Here is a 17,692-nt window from a genome sequence, read left to right on the forward strand (position 1 = left end):
TTATGGCAAACATACTTTTTTCTAAGGTGCTTTTTGTTTCACTGTTCACACACTTAAAAGTAAACATGAAAGAAGACCTGTTTTACACCTTTGTGCCAGTATCCTTTTAAACCTCTGTTCTGTTTATTGCTGATTTCTCTGGTTTCTTCACTAGACCCACAAGAGAATAGTTTTCTTAATTTGAAATATATAATTGCCAAATAGAACATAGTTCTAAATTTGAAATGTTCTGACTCTTATAAAAGTTATCCTGACTTTTTAACTGCAAAATTTCAGAAAAATTATAACTCATATAATTACTGCTGTTCAAGAAAGTTACATCTGTTAGATGTAATTTTTTTTTTGTTTGGGACAAATTTAATAAAGGGATTATATTTACAAAGGCATGAGCAGAGGTTAAGGAAACCAACAAGGGATGATGCAGTATCCCAGGGCTAATAACAGTAAGAGAGCTAGTAAAAGTGGACATTTCTTTGTTTTTTTTTTAAGATTTTATTTATTTGAGAGGGAGAAAGCAAGGGAGAGAGAGAGCACGAGTGGGAGGAGGGGCAGAGAAAAAGGCAGAAGCAGACTCCTTGCTGAGCAGGGAGCCTGACACGGGGCTCAATCCCAGGACCCTAGGATCATGACGTGGGCTGAAAGCAGACACTTAACCGACTGAGCAACCTAGATACCCCAAAAGTGGACATTTCTTACCAGTATTCTCAACTGTTGGCTTTGCCTTCCCCAGCCCACTCTTTCTTGGTACCTTAAGTATTTGGGCAGATGGTAAGTACTTTTTTCAGTGCATCCCTGTTGCTGATAGCTACTAGTCTGTATGATTATTTGATAGTTTATAGGAAACCATATGTGAAAGACCGAGCTAGATGCAATTTATATATTCAATACACATTTGAGTGCCACTATATGTGAGGATTGTGATAAGTGCTGAGACAGTCAAGAAGACAAATCTGCTTTTTGTCTAAATGGAATCACAGTTTTGGTCTATTTATATAGATGGTGTTTGTACTGCCTGCATATTACCTAATGCTTAATATAATTTTTTTTCAGTCAACCCCCAATGCTTTGCTCCCACTGACTTCCTTGTTTTTCAGGTCTAAGAGTGCTAATGACTCCTGGCTGTCTTTTGGTTCTTGAGATCCTCTTCTTCCCTTGTTTCTTCCTTTAAACTTGTCCACATCTCTGTAAATAGTCTTTAATCTAAGTTCTTTTGAGCATGCCATCCACTTAATGCAAGAACTTAATTAACATAACCTATTTCAACATGCATTCTGAGTGAAAGTTGATGTTAGAAATATTCAAATTCTGGTTAACTATTGACTTGTTTGTGTAAATGCTTTAAAGATCTACCATCCCCATCACCTCCTTTATGCTGCATCTCAACATTATGTGTGTTTCCACAGCTCTTACTTAACATTTTATTTTTTATTTACTTATTTATAATCTTCTCCATTAGGCTGTAAGTTGCATAGGGCAGAGACCATGTTTATATTTTCAGCATTGTATTCCTTGTGACTGGTATATAGTAGAGGCTCAATAAATATTTGTTCATTCATTTATTTGACAAATATTAAGGACCTACTATATGCCAGGCCCTGTTTCAGATTCTGAAAATAGAAAAAATAAACCATGTTCCTTCTCTTGTAAAATGAAGAACTAATTGTGTTCCAAGTATAGATGTATGAGATGTTAATAGCCTTTATATGAAAACAGCATTCTATGGACAAATAAATCTGGAAGCAGTTATTCAAAAGTTGAACTGACTTTTTGTTGCAGGTTTTCTCAACTACCTTACTAAGCAAATGTGAATTTACAAGAGGGGATTGATAGATATGCAATGTTTCCCAAGCTCTTTGTTCACAGAGCCCCATTTTCAGTGACCAGTCAAAATTAATATTTCAAAATAAACCATAATTGGGGGACATGGTTGTTGTTTGGGATTATTTAAGTGGGTCAGGAAAAATATGACTATGCAATTTCCCTGGCTAATCCATTTCCTATTTTTATTCTTTAGTCGATTGACTTAAAGTATACAACACAAAATGATCTTTATGATTTAAGAGCAAGTCATGCTTTTTTTTAGAAGATATAAAACAAATTTAAACAGTTTTACAGTTGACTCATGAGGTGATGTACAATTAAGAACAGATCTTCAATATAATAGTTTGGTCCTCAAAGATGTGCACACAACATTGAAAGAACTGACATAATTTCAAATTTATCTGTGTTTAATTCTGGGTCATACCAACATAGATTTAATGCATTTTGCCGATTCACCAAGATGGCCTACTGCACAAACCAATGTTTTAATTTTGTGTCTTAAGTGTTCTTTTTCTCACAGAAGGAATTTTACTTCCACCTCTTAATTGCTATGTCTTAGAAAAAATGTATCATCTCTGAGCCTCAGTTTCCTCAACTATAAAATGACATACTAACACCTATCTCACAAGATTAAATAATCTCATATATACATATATAATTCCTTTCATGAATGGGAAGTTACAGACAAGCCAGGGGAACAGGATACATAGAATCATGAATGTGGTAATGTATTAAAGTTGGAGACATCAGTAAGAATGAATGTTTAATTGCTATAGGTACAGATGGTTAAATATAGAAATATTTGTAGATAATGTGTACACACATGGGTTAGTACATGCACACATACTTCTTTGTTCTGTCCACTGAGAGAGCTTAGAAGAAATGACACCCCAAATACAATAAACACACTTAGGACCTAGATCTTGGCATCTAGTACCATTTTCATGAAAAGGAACCAGGGTTCCTTGGAAAATGGCTTATTCTATGACTGAGGCAGACAATATACAAGATGAATCTGGATCAGCTTGTGGTGTCAGAAAGTAAGGGATTGTTTAATACACATACAAACACATTCATATACACACTAGTGGGATATGTCAAAGGGACATAGGAGCCTACTGAAAGAACTCTTAAATGGCCAAAAATGGAATAATTTGAGCAACAAAATAAAAGTAGCATCAAATTATAACCCAAAGTATAAAATAAATATCCATGAGTCCATAATGATATAAATACATGACTAAAATAATTAATTAATGGGGAAGAATAGTCAAATTTCCCATGCAGAAGAATTCCAAATATATAGATACTCAAACCTAAAAGAAGGGAAGCTTAAGTTCCTACTCCTTAAATGTAGGTTGCACATAGTGACTTTCTTCCTAAAAGTACAATATGGAAAGTTGGGGAGTAGGAATATCTTTATAGTAAGAAAGCCTAACAAACACAATGGTCTGCAGATCAAGGTCAACATCAGCAGTCCTATGTCATGTTGGTGGTATGTAATCTTGATATCCTATGATGAAAATAGTACTTTACATTTATAATCTTCCTCCAAAAAACCAGTAAGTCATACCATTACACACCTATTAGAATGGCTAAACTCCAGGTCACTGACAACACCAAATTTGGGCAAGAATGTAGATCAACTGGGACTCTCATTCATTGCTGGTGTAAATGCAAAATGGTACATCCACCTTGGAAATTTGGTAGTTTCTTACAAAACTAAACATGCTCTTCTCATTTGATCCAGTAATTGCATCCCTTGGTATTTACCCAAAGGAGTTGAGAAGTAATATTCACAGAAACCTGCACCTGGATATTTATAGCACATTTATTCATAACTGTTGAAACTTGGAAGCAACCAAGATAGCCATCAGTAGGTGAATGGATAAACTGTGGTACAACCAGACAAGGGAATATTAGTCAGTGCTAAAACAAATTGAGCTATCAAGTCATGAAAGGACATGGAGGAAACTTAAATGCATGTAATTAAGTGAAAGAAGCCAATCTGAAAAGGCTATATGATTCCAACTATATGACATTATGGAAAAGGCAAAACTATGTAAAGAGTAAAACAGTCAGTGGTTGCCAGAGGCAAAGTGTTTGGAGGGATGAATAGGAAGAGCACAGAAAATTTTTAGGGAGGTGAAAATACTCTGTATGACACTATAATGATGGATACATATCATTATATATTTACCCAAATCCATAGAAAGTACAACACCAAGAGTTAATCCTAAAGCAAACTATGGATTTGGGAGTGATTATGATGTGTCAATTTAGGTTCATCAATTGTAACAAATGTACCACTCTGGTGAGAGATGTTGATAATGGGATAATGAAACAATACATGTGGGGGGCAAGGTGTATATGGGAAATCTCTGTACTTTCCTCTCAATTTTGCCATGAAACTAAAAATAACATAATAAACAATAACAAATAAACATTAATATGTACCTAAACTTCCAATTAGCACATTTTTAATCATCTTAAAAATAATTTATCATTAATTTTTGTCATTGAAACTTCATATGCTATATGGAAGTCAATTTGGAATCAGCATCCAACACCCTCAAACACAGCTACACATTTGTTTTAGAGTAAATTCATAATGGTTCAGAATTGCTTGAGTTCCCTACAGATGCTGTTCTTGTCTTCAACCCCTGTGTTACTACATATTTGTGCATTTAAACAGTGAATTTGATACAAAATGGTAACACAAAGATTGTAAAGTTAAAGAAACAAACTTCAGTTCCCTGAATTCTTTCATTTTACATAACAATATGGAGTTCTTATTTGTGTTTAAAATTTAAAATTTAAAATACAGAGCAGGGGCGCCTGGGTTGCTCAGCTGTTAAGTGTCTGCCTTCGGCTCAGGTCATGATCCCAGGGATGGAGCCCCACATCGGGCTCCCTGCTCAGTGGGAAGCCTGCTTCTCCCTCTCCCACTCCCCCTGCTTGTGTTCCCTCTTTTGCTGTCTCTCTCTCTGTCAAATAAATAAAATCTTTAAAAATAAAATAAAAAGCAGAGACATTTGAAAACTGCTAAAATCAATACTGAAGAAACAAAGACATGTAATTTCTAGAGTTTATTGTGAAATAGGATTTTTGTGAATCTCTGCCAAGCCTATCCTTTCTGCTTAAGACTTTTACTATTTGTAGATATGTTGCTTCATTTGAAAGAAACTTTTCAAAATTAAAGTCAATAAAAAGAGTTTTTCAATCAACAGTGAGTAAAGATATGGGGCGCCTGGGTGGCTCAGTCGGTTAAGCAGCTACCTTCGGCTCAGGTCATGATCCCAGGGTCCTGGGATCGAGTCCTGCATTGGGCTCCTTGCTCAGCAGGGAGCCTGCTTCTCCCTCTCCCTCTGCCTGCTGCTCTGCCTACTTGTGCTCTCTCTCTATCTCTCTGTCAAATAAATAAAATAAAATCTTAAAAAAAAACAGTGAATAAAGATTGATAAATGTGACTGTATTCTCTATTGAATATGAATATACAAAGAAGGCCAATTTTGATGAAGTCGTTGACAAAACAGCAGAAGGTATAGCTCAAAAACAAAATGGTATTGATTACTACAACAGACAACTTGTAAGTATAAGTTTCTTTCCCCTTTAAAAATAAAAGTTTCAGGGCACCTGGGTGGCTCAGTTGGTTAAGCGTCCAACTCTTGATTTTGGCTCAGGTCATGATCTCAGGGTCATGAGATGGAGCCCCACGTTGGTCTCCATGTTGGGTGTGGAGCCTGCTTGAGATTTTCTCTCACGCTCTCCCTCTGCCCCTCCTCCCCAAGCTCATGCTCTCTCTCTTTAAAATAAATAAATAAAATTAAAAATTATTAATCCTTTATTTTTTATTTTTCTGTACTGTAATTTTTAATTATTTTTGCTATTTTTAATATTTATTGAGATATAACTGACATAACATATTTAGTAAGCTTTAGGTATACAACACATTGGTTTAATTTTTTTATTATTTTTTTATAAAGTTTTAATTTAAATTCTAATTAGTTAACATATAGTGTAATATTAATTTCAGGTGAACAATATAGCAATTCAACACTTCCATACAATACCTGATGCTCATCACAAGTGCACTCCTTAATCCCCATCACCTATTTGACCTACCCCTTCACCCCCTGCCCTCTGGTAACCATCAGTTTGTTCTCTATAGTTAAGAGTCTGTTTCTTTGTATGTCTCTCTCTTTTTTGCCTATGTTCATGTGTTCTGTTTCTTAAATTCCACATATAAGTGAAATCATATAGCATTTGTCTTTCTCTGACTGACTTAATTTTGCTTAGCATAATACTCTCCAGCTCCATCTATATTGTTGCAAATGGCAAGATTTCATTCTTTTTATGGTTGAGTAATATTCTATTATATATGTATACCACATCTTCTTTATCCATTCATCTATTGATGGACACTTGGGCTGTTTCCATAAATTGGCTATTGTAAATAATGCTGCTATAAACATTGGGGTGTGTGTATCCTTTTGAAGTAGTATTTTTGTATTCTTTGGGTAAATACCTCATAGTGCAATTGCTGGACTGTAGGGTAGTTCTATTTTTTAACTTTTTGAGAAACCTCCATACTGTTTCCAGAGTGGCTACACCAGTTTGCATTCCCACCAACAGTGCAAGAGGGTTCCCCTTTTTCCTCATCCTTGCCAACACCTGTAGTTTCTTGTGTTGTTCATTTTAGCCATTCTGACAGGTATGAGGTGATATCTCATTGTGGTTTTGGTTTGTATTTTTCTGATGTAGAATGTTCCCCCTGCTTGTGCTCTCTCTTTCTGAAACATAAATAAATAAAATCTTTAAAAAATTTTTGTTGCTGTTGTTATCAACAAAAGATTTTCAACCCATGCATATATGGTCAATTAATTTATGACAAAGGAGCCAAGAATACACAATGGGGAAAGGAGAACCTCTTCAATAAATGATGTTGAGAAAACTGGATAGCCACATGTAAAATAATGAAACTGGACCACTACACTGTGCAAAAAATCAACTCAAAATGGATTAAAGATTTGAACGTAAGAGCTGAAACCATAAAACTCCTGGAAGATGGGTCACCTGGGTGGCTCAGTCGTTGAGTGTCTGCCTTCGGCTCAGGTCATGATCCCAGGGTCCTGGGATCGAGCCCCGCATCGGGCTCCCTGCTCCGCGGGAAGCCTGCTCTTCCTCTCCCACTCCCCCTGCTTGTGTTCCCTCTCTCACTGTGTCTCTCTGTCAAATAAATAAATAAAATCTTTAAAAAAAAAAAAACCTCCTGGAAGAAAACATAGGTAGTAAATTCCATGACATTGGTCTTGGCAATGCTTTCTTAGATCTGGCACCAAAAACAAAGACAGGGGTACCTGGATGGCTCAGTTGGTTAAGTGTCTGACTCTTGATTTCAGTTCAAGTCATGCTACCAGGGTCATGAGATCAAGCCCCATATTGGGCTCCACACTTAGCTCAGTGTCTGCTTGAGATTTTCCCTCTTCCTCTACCTTTGCCCCTCCCCTGGCTCATGCTTTCTAAATAAATAAATAAATAAATAAATAAATCTTTTTAAAAAGGCAAAGGCAACAACAACAACAAAAAAAAGTGGGATGACATCAAACTAAAAAGCTTCCACACAGTGAAGGAAATCATCAACAAAATTAAAAGGCAACCTACCAAAGGTGAGAAAATATTTGCTATTAATTAATTTTAGCCTTTCTGACTGGTGTGAGATGGTATCTCATTGTGGTTTTGATTTGTATTTCCCTGATGCCAATTGATGTTGAGCATTTTTTCATGTGTCTGTTGGCCATTTATATGTCTTCTTTGGAGAAATGTCTGTTCATATCTTCTGCCCATTTCATGACTGGATTATTTGTTTTTTGGGTGTTGAGTTTAATAAACAGTATGGAGGTTCCTCAAGAAGTTGAAAATAGAGCTATCCTATGACCCAGCAATTGCACTACTAGGTATTTACCCCAAAGATACAAATGCAGTGATCAAAGGGGCACCTGCACCCCAATGTTCATAACAGCAATGTCAACAATAGCCATACTGTGGAAAGAGCCCAGATGTCCATCAACAGATGAATGTATAAAGAAGATGTGTTTTATATATATATTAGAATACTATTCAGCCATCAAAAAGGATGAAATCTTACCATTTACATCAACATGAATGGAACTGGAGGGTATTGAGCAAAATAAGTCAGAGAAAGTCAATTATATGGTTTTACTCATATCTGGACTTTAAGAAACAGTGCAGAGGGGGCGCACGCTCGGGCGCCTCTGAGCAGGTCGTTGGGCCAGGATCAGGGTCCCCGGCCGAGCGCAAGGCAAGATGTTGAGGCGCAGCATGGAAAACCGGGACGTTCAAACCAGACAACTGCAAGATGCTGTCACAAATGTGAAGCATTTCGGAGAGCTGTGCCAAATCTTTGCTGCTTATGTGCGGAAAACTGCCAGACCGCGAGACAAAGCAGACCTACTGGTGAATGAAATCAACGTGTATGCCTCTACAGAGACCCCAAATTTAAAGCAGGGCCTGAAAAACTTTGCTGATGAGTTTGCCAAACTTCAGGATTATCGACAAGCAGAGGTTGAAAGACTTGAAGCCAAAGTAGTTGAACCTTTGAAAGCTTATGGAACCATTGTAAAAATGAAACGAGATGACCTCAAAGCAACATTAACAGCAAGGAATCGAGAAGCTAAACAGTTAACTCAGAAAGAACACGTCAGCGAAACCCATGGGATCCACATGTTATTTCACAGGCAGAAACTGAATTGCAGAGAGCTACAATGGATGCTACCCAAACAACTCGTCATCTGTAGGAAACTATTGACAATTTTGAAAAGCAGAAAATAAAGGATATAAAGACTATATTTTCAGAATTTATCACTATTGAAATGTTATTTCATGGCAAAGCTTTAGAGGTCTACACTGCTGCCTACCAAAACATACAAAAGATTGATGAAGAAGATTTGGAGGTTTTCCGAAATTCTCTGTATCCACCAGATTATGCATCCCGTTTAGATATCGTAAGAGCAAATTCAAAGTCATCTCTTCAAAGATCACTCTCAGCTAAGTGTATATCTGGAAGAGGACAGGTATCTACCTGTCGACTAAGAAAGGATCAACAGGCAGAAGATGATGATGAAGAGGATGAAGACTTAGATGTTACAGAAGAAGAAAATTAATTTTCTTAAGTAAACTTCACCTTTCAGTTTTCATCTTAAATGACTTGGAATCCAGAATTACTACACTGTAAAACTTTATACTGGCTTCATACATGTTAAACCTCAAAATGAAATCCTACTGGAAATGAAAATTAAAGGAAATTTGTGCTGACCAAAAATGAAGGTTTTAAAAAATATTACACACCAGTCATTTCAACATCCTATCCAACAGTATGTGATTTTTGTATAGGTTCCATTTTTAAAAAATTATGTATTTCAAAAGTATTTCATACTAACGCATTATACATAGTTGTGGTTGCAGCATAAGTAGATGACAAAAAAACAAGAGATCTAACAATTTGACTTGCTTCTTTTGCTTTCATTGCCAAAAAAGGGTCTTTAGTCATTCTGATTAAATACAAATTCTATTCCATAAAGCCTTAACAAAAAAGACAAGGGTTTTTTTTCCTTTCCTTTTTTTCACTTTTACTACAACCTTAAGTTTCATTGTTTGACAATTTACTTTTCAACAAGAGTGTTATTACTTCTGATTAAAGGTAATGGGACACTAGGGTATCAGTGTCTTAAATTTTAGATTAAAATTTAGCATAAATTTTAGATTCAAAAAGAAAGCTACATTCAGCCTGATTCTGGTTTTAAAATGAAAATGATTATCATACTAAGGAATTATACATGAAACTACAACTTTTGGAAAGCTGTAATTTGGTGGAATGTTGCCTAAGAAAACATCATGGAAAACCAAAAACCATTAAAAGTATAAAAATTTTACCAAACCACCATCTAATTAATGAAAGAGGATATAGTTACTTTTATTCCTGAAAATAATCAATTTAATCAGAGCCTTTCAGTATGTCCATTTGTTTCTTTGGATGGGGATTGTACTTTTGATATTTCATGGATACCAGTCAGGCATATAAAAATTATGAAATTTATAAAATCATTTGGGATAACCATAAAAAACAATTATTCATAACAGACAAATAAAGACTTTCTAGAAAGCAAAAAAGAAAGAAAGAAAGAAAAGAAAAGAAACAGTGCAGAGGGTCATAAGGGAAGGGAGGGAAATCTGAATGGGAAAAAATCAGAGAGGGAGACAAACCATGAGAGACTCTTAACTGTAGGAAACAAACTGAGGGTTGCTGGAGGGGAGTTGGGTGGGGGGATGGGATAACTGGGTGATGGGCATTAAGGAGGGCACATGATGTGATGAACACCGGGTGTTACATGCAACTGATGAATAACTGAACACTACATCTGAACTAATGATGTACTATATGTTGGCTATTTGAATTTAAATAAAAAAAAATAAATGTGTGCTGGCTAGGCAAAGTATTAAAAAAATGGGCAGAGGATCTGAATAGACATTTTTACAAAGAAGACATGGATGGCCAACAGATACATGAAAATGTGCTCAACATCACTAATCTTCAAGGAAATGCAAATCAAAACCACAATGAGATATCACTTCACAGCTGTTAGAATGACTATTATCAAAAAGACAAAAATAACAAGTGCTGGTGAGGATGTAGAGAAAGGGAACCCTGTGTACTGTTGGTGGGAATGCAAAATTGGTGCAGCCACTGTGTAAAACAATATAGAGGCTCTTCAAAAAAATTAAAAATAGAATTACCATATGATCCAGCAATTCCACTTCTGGGTATTTATCCAAAGGAAATGAAAACACTAACTTGAAAAGACATATGCACCCCCATGTTCACTGCAGCATTATTTAAAATAGCCAAGATATGGAAATAAATCTAGTGTCCATTGATGGATGAATGGATATATACATATATATAGCCAATGGATATATGTGTGTGTGTGTGTGTGTGTGTGTGTGTATATATATATACACACACAACGGAATGTTATTCAGCCATAAAAAGGAAATTTTCCCATTCACAATGATATGCATGGACCTTGAGTACATTATGGTAACTGAGATAAGTCAGACAGACAGAGAAAGACAAAACCATAAATCTCACTTACATGTGGAATTTAAATGAACAAATAAACAAAAACTAAGCTCATAGTATTAAGAAGGGCATGTGTGGTGTTGAGCACTGAGTGTTACACACAACTAATGACTCGTTGAATACTACTTCAAAAACTAATGATGTACTATATGTCAGCTAACTGAACATAATAATAATTTTTTTTAAAAAAAGGCAATGCTTTTTGATTTATAAGAGCCAAGTATGGTTAATAAATAAAAATAAAATGTTCCTGGAAAAAAAACCAACCAAACAAACAAACAAACAAAAAAACAAGCTCATAGATTGTTCATGTGCCCTCCTTAATGCCCATCACCCAGTTATCCCATCCCCCCAGAGAACAGATTGGTAGTTACTAGAGGTGGGGGTGGGTGAAATGTGTGTAAGTGGTCAAAGGGTACAAACTTTTCAGTTATAAAATAAATAAGTCCTGGAGATGTGATGTACAGCATGGTGACTATAGTTAACAATACTGTATTGTATATTTAAAAGTTGCTAAGAGTAGATCTTAAAAGTTCTTATCACAAGAAAAAAAATGTAACTATGTGGTGATGGATGCTAATTATATTTATTGTGGTAATCATTTCACAATATAGACAAATGTCAAATCGTTATGTTGTATACATGAAACTAATATAATGCTATATGTGTGTTATATTTCAATAATAAAAGATTTTCACTATCCGGGGGTGCATGTGTGGCTCAGTTGTTAGGCGGCTGCCTTCGGCTCAGGTCATGATCCCAGGGTCCTGGGTTTGAGCCCCATATTGGGCTCCCTGCTCAGCGAAGAGCCTCCTTCTCCCTCTCCTCCCCACTCGTGCTCTCTCACTATCTCTGTCGCTATCTCTCTCTCTCAAATAAATAAATAAAATCTTTAAAAAAAAAAAAAGAATGAGGTTGAGAATGTTCTCCTTTCCTGAACACTCCATATGTCTATATATAGCACTTTAGTTTTATATTTTACTGAATCATTCACCAATTTGTATATCTTACAAAATTACAAATTGTCTTCTCTCTCCAAATAGACTAAATTCCATGAGGGCATTTCATGTAATAGGAAATCAATCAATAAATATAAGTGTAAAAAATATTCTCACTGCATCCTAACTAGACTAAAAACTGAATTTGATTTTGAAATGGAAAAAGGTTAGGCACTGAAATGTAATTATTCCAAATTTAGATGTTCATGTTCTGAGGTAACACCATTCTTAATTAGAAAAAATATATAATAATGGCATTCTCCTCCTCTGTAGCAGATGTCTTTGGTACTACCCATATCACATACCCACAGCCCATCTCTGACGTTAGCCATATCTACAAGATCATCCCAAATCACTTCACATTTCCCTTGTCCTATTCAAATATTTTCCTATATTCTTCCCTAGGGCCCTCTCCAGACATCATGAGAGTTTGCTTAGCCCATTTGGCAAGCACAACCCAGATGAGTGGGGGGATTTAACCTCTTCTGGGGTAACTTGTAATTGATAGGATGTGGGGTTCATGGATAAATGCTCCAGCTTCTTTAAAGTGGATTGCAAAAAACTCAACATGCCCTTATATTTCCTCCTTCCCTATTTCACTTTATTTATTCCCTCCCTGCTGGTTCCTGGGATGACCTCCTAAATAAACTACCTGCCTCCTAAATAAACTGCCTGCATCCAAGACCATGTCTATGACTCTGCTTTCAGAGAAACACAAATTGAAAATATATTCAACCACTATATTCCAATAACCTTACAGATTTTGTAGTTCTTTGAAAAGGACAAGCTCTTTCTTGCCTCAGGGTTTTTGTACATGCTATTCCTTCTACTTTTTGTGCATTTTCCCACCTCATCAGTCAGGTATCAACTTAAATATCACTTCATGAGGAAACCTTTCCTGACTCCATAAAGCAGCTTAGATGGCCCCTTGTTTAATGCTTTTATCAACCAGTACTTTTCTTTAGTGAGTCTTACTATAACTGTACTTGAATATTTATTTGGATAATTTTATGTTTAAAGTTGGTTTTCTGAGTCAGGCTGTAAGCTCCATGAGATCAGGGATGATGTCTGCTGATAGTAGTAGGCTCAGCATCTAGTAAAAAGTCTGGAATCCTGTGAGTAGTCAACAAATATGTACTTAGTGCCTATCATTGGTTGAGCACTTTTCCAGACTCTAGGGATAAAGAACAAACCAGACAAAAATTCTACCCTTGTTCTATGAGGGAGAACCAAGACGAAAACCAAAATATACAAATAAAATCTGTGGTATGCTAGAAGATGGTAAGTGCTATGAGGAAAACAGCAAAAGAAAAGGAAAGTATTGAGGGAGTTGCAATTTTAAATAGGGTGATCATAGAGGGAATTGATAGGTAAAATTTGAGAAAACATCTAAAAGGTATAAGCCATATTGCTATCTGGGTTAAGAGTGTTCTTAAGCTTTCCCAGGCAGAGGGAAAAATAAGTGAAAAGGCCCTCAGGCAAGAGTATGTCTGTCATGGGCATATTCAGAGAACAGTAATGAAGCAAATATTGTAGAATTAGTAGAGTGAGTGAGGGGAAAATAGAAAGAGATGACATCAGAGGTACTGGGGTATAGTGAGGCAGATAATGTATGATCTTGGAGACTACTGTCAGGACCCTTACTTTTACCCTGAGTGAGATGAGAAGAAGCCATTAAAGCTTTGAGCAGGGAAATAAAATGATCTGACTTCTATTTTAAAACTATGACTGTGGCTGCTATGTTGAGAAGTAGGACAAAGACAAGGATAGAAACAGAGAGACCAGTTAGGATGCTGTTGCAATAATCTAGGCAGGAGAGATAACTTGAACCAGAATGGTAGCAGTGGAGATAGTGGTAAATAGTAAAATTTTGAATATGTTTTAAAGAAAGGGACAGTACAATTTGCCTCAAAGGTTTTAAGTTTAAACAAATAGAATGGAGATTGGAAAAACTGTAGGAAAAATAAGTTTGGGAGTGAGATGTAAAATATGAGACTCCATTATATATCCAAATAGATATGATGAGTAGGCAGTTGAATATACAAAAGTTTGGAGTTCAGAGAAGAAGACTTGGTTGGAGCTATAAATTTGGAAATTGTCCACACATTGATGATATTTAAAGCCATTAGACTGGATCAAATACCTGAAAGTGTAAGGTTAGATGGAATAAAGAGGAAGTAAAATGTTTGAACCCTGGGACTTCCAAATATTTAGAGGTCAGAGAGATTAAGAGAAACCAGCAATGGGAACTGAAAAGATGTTGTCACACAGAAACCAGGAGAGTGTGGAGGGAGCTATGGAGGTTCTCTTATGATTGCTTCAATTTTTATTTTTAAAAATTTTTTAAGAGATCAAAGCTGAGTAAGATCTCTTTCTTTTTTTTTTTAAGATTTTATTTATTAATTTGTCAGAGAGAAAGAGAGAACAAGCAGAGGGAGAAGCAGGCTCCCCGCTGAGCAGGGAGCCCGAAGTGGGACTCGATCCCAGGACGCTGGGATCATGACCTGAGCCAAAGGCAGACGCTTAACCGACTGAGCCACCCAGGTGTCCCTGATTGCTTCAAATTTTAAAGTAAAATAGGAAGTAAAGTTATTAGAAGGAAGTGTTAAAGAGGCGGGAGGAGTAGAAGATCTGAGGAAACAGGTAGAAATAGTTTTCTAGGAGAATGGAAGGGTAAAAACTGCAGGTAATATGATTTCTGAGCACCTTCAAGGTTATTGATTCCTGATTATGAATTTAAAATAAGAATAGTCAGTATAGTTGTGTGTTTTTCTCCAGTCACATTTAGCATGGTGAGTGTAATAAAAAGGTATAAAGAGAGTTGAATTTAACAAGTTTTGTCACAGGAATATGACAAAATGAGAGAGAAGCAAGTGGGTTGAAGATGTGTGGAAGGGAAGAATTGTCATCACTGGCCATGGAATTTAAATTAGGTAAGAAAAGTGTGAGGTCATAAGTGGATGAAGGATAATTAAAAGGTCACAGAAACAATAAATTATAAGTCTCAGGAGGCTTTAAGACTTATTAGAGTTACTACCCTAGAGGGAGTGAGTGGAAAGACAAATGATGGTTGGAGAGTAGGATGCTTGGAATTGAGATTATAGGAAGATTATAGTTACAGGTAAGACAAGGTCTAGAGTGCTATTATGGTAGTGAGTGGCAGAGGTAGGCTGGAAAAGGAGTCAGGTAATGAAATATACATAGTCTAATGGAAATACACTCTCAGGTAAGAAGGATGACCTATGTGATCTGGGCTTGTTATAACAATTAATACAAACAGGGACAAATGGCATCACAAGATTATTTCTCATTGTCCCAAGGAAGAAGTTTGTGGTAAAGTAGTGAATATTGCAAGAGGGAAGAAATCTTGCCAAAGGCTGAGAGTTTTGTGCCACACCTCAAATTCTGGCAGAGGTATTAAAATATTCAGAGGGTCCCTGAATAACAAAATTTAACAGTTATTGTATGTCAAGGCACTGAACTCAGAATAAATGTAAGAAAATTTTGTGCCCAACTTATTGAAGTTTGACTTAAATTCTTACCACTGTTCTGAAGAAAGCCAGTGAACCTGCTTGGGTTTTCTTGAGAGAGACTCCATACAGGACTGATTGGAGGGTGAGGTGACTTCAATAGATAGGTGAACTGTTAGAAACTAAGGTTGAGGGCACCTGGGTGGCTCAGTCATTAAGCGTCTGCCTTTGGCTCAGGTCATGATTCCAGGGTCCTGGGATCGAGCCCCGCATCAGGCTCCCTACTCGGCAGGAAGCCTACTTCTCCTTCTCCCACTCCCCCTGCTTGTGTTCCTGCTCTCGCTATCTCTCTCTCTCTCTCTGTCAAATGAATAAATAAAATCTTTAAAAAAAAAAAAAGAAACTAAGGTTGAGGGGAGTTGTAACTAATAAGCTGGGAGAGTAATTGGCTGTTGCTGAGAGAATCCCTAGGAATTGAAAAGAAGGGTCTTTGAAAAAGCCCACAAATGTACTTTATGAAAGAGAGAGCCACTAATTATGCCACTGCCATAAAGAAGACCCTGAAGGCAGATTATAACTTCAGTTAAGTGAGATTTTTCTGCCTCTTACCTCTCCTCCCTCTCCCTTGTTCCAATCCAGATATACCCTAGTGAATAGGGAAGGAGTGAAAGAGCAAGGTGGTAAAGTAGAACAGAAGTCAATTACATTACTCTCCCCAACCCAGGGTTTTACATGTCACAGATCAAGTTGGATAAAGGAGAAGTTTAAGCTGTATGCAAGTTTGAAGTAGGAGAGTTTGGACTGGACATTTTTAGTTTCAAACAAAAGACTTTATTTATTGGACCAGGAGGACTTTTTTTTTAATTACTGAAAGTAACCCGAAAAGCTATGGAAATTCCTGAGATATCATCCAAGGATGGAAAAGAAAAAGCTGAGAGTAGTCTTGAAGGAATCAGGGGGAAATAATAAAATGACTTTCTGGTAGCACTATACCAGGTCCAGGTTGTTAGTAAAGAGCCTACAATTATAAGGTAGAATATGGTAAGTGACACAGGAAAAGAAAAGTTATTTGAGAGTTGAGTGAAAAAAAGAACCCAGGAAGTAAAATGGAGGGGCAGCATTTAAGCAGGACTTGAAAATAACATTGGATACTTCAGGGTGGATAGAATTTAAAGGTTTTATTTATTTGTCAGAGAGAGAAAGAGAGCACGCACAAGCTGAGGGAGTGGCAGGCAGAGGGAGAAGCAGGCTCCCTGCTGAGCAGGGAGTCCAATGCAGGACTTGATCCCAGGATCCTGGGATCATGACCTGAGCTGAAGGCAGACGCTTAACCAGGTGTCCCAAGTGGATAGAATTTAAAGCTGAGAAGGAAAGACTACTAACTTACAAGTTATATTCACCTGTGTTCCCTAGAAAACAAATCCTGAGGCAAAGCTGAATTATTAATTTAAGACTGAGGAAAAAGAGGGGCACCTGTGTGGCTCAGTCAGGAAAGCATCTGATTCTTGATTTCAGCTCTGTGCTCAGTGGGGAGTCTGCTTGGGATTCTCTCTTCCTCTGCCCTTCCCCTGCTCATGCATGCTCACTCTCTCACTCTCTAAAATAAATAAGTAAATCTTAAAAAAAAAAAAAAAGAAAGAAAGAAAAAGACTGAGGAAAAAGGGCAGTGAGGTAGGGAAAAGTTGGTAGCAAAAACAATGTATTACATTGCTAAGCTGGCCATTACTTCTCAAAGTTAGACAGCCAGAAATTTATCCAAATGGTATCTCCAGACAGGTTATACAGAAACACCAGACCCAGTGAAGTCTTTTGGAGCAGAATGAAAGGAGAATCTACTGGCTGGACACTCCTTTGTCCTGTCCCCATTGTCAAAGTTTTCCCCTGACAGAGTTAACTACCCTATACTTTCCAGTCATTTGGCCTCTCCTATACTTTCTAGATAAGCAAGATCTCATACTCTATGGCATGATCTTTCACTTGAGTCTGGAATTTGTGGGTGGAGAAGGAGACTTCAAGATTCAGTTGTGAAACAACTTGGATATTGCAGTCTGTATAATTGACCAAACAGGCAGTAGCAAGGGCTGACCAAGCAGCCGAGGGCCAGGAAGACTAGTGGAAAAACTGAGGCAATGCATAGAAAGTGCCAAATATACTCCCAAATCTGTAACTGTGGCCTACATATTCCCACTTGGATTGTCTACAGGCATTTTAATCTCAACATGTCTAAAATAGGTTCAAAACTT

At 36.8% G+C, this 17,692-nt stretch overlaps 1 protein-coding gene and 1 pseudogene across 11 annotated transcripts in view; both read left to right on the forward strand.

Moving 5' to 3' along the window:
* The window catches only part of C4H1orf185 (chromosome 4 C1orf185 homolog), a 206,602-nt gene that overhangs the window by 24,875 nt on the left and 164,035 nt on the right, over positions 1–17,692 (forward strand). The window lies entirely within an intron of this gene.
* LOC145721039 (CBY1-interacting BAR domain-containing protein 1 pseudogene) lies at positions 4,515–17,097 on the forward strand (annotated as a pseudogene).

This window comes from Leptonychotes weddellii, chromosome 4 (assembly GCF_054177405.1).
Source record: "Leptonychotes weddellii isolate Sample4059 chromosome 4, ASM5417740v2, whole genome shotgun sequence".
Lineage (NCBI taxonomy): Eukaryota > Metazoa > Chordata > Mammalia > Carnivora > Phocidae > Leptonychotes > Leptonychotes weddellii.